Consider the following 223-nt stretch of genomic DNA (forward strand, 5'->3'; position numbering starts at 1 on the left):
TGACTTTCATACTATTTTACTGGATGGAGCAGGGGGTAGGGGGCAGGTATGCTGTGAGTTCTATATACAGAATCTCATTCACTGTTCACTCATTTAACATAGCCAGATGAAGCAATTTGCTAAAGGATTTTCCCTGAGACCTAGCACCAGGATTTGAACCAAGGGCTGTTGTACTTAGAAGCTTCTTTTACCGCTTTCTCCTTTGTTTTTGTCCGGTTCCCCA

This window comes from Colobus angolensis, unplaced genomic scaffold (assembly GCF_000951035.1).
Source record: "Colobus angolensis palliatus isolate OR3802 unplaced genomic scaffold, Cang.pa_1.0 Scaffold262, whole genome shotgun sequence".
NCBI lineage: Eukaryota > Metazoa > Chordata > Mammalia > Primates > Cercopithecidae > Colobus > Colobus angolensis.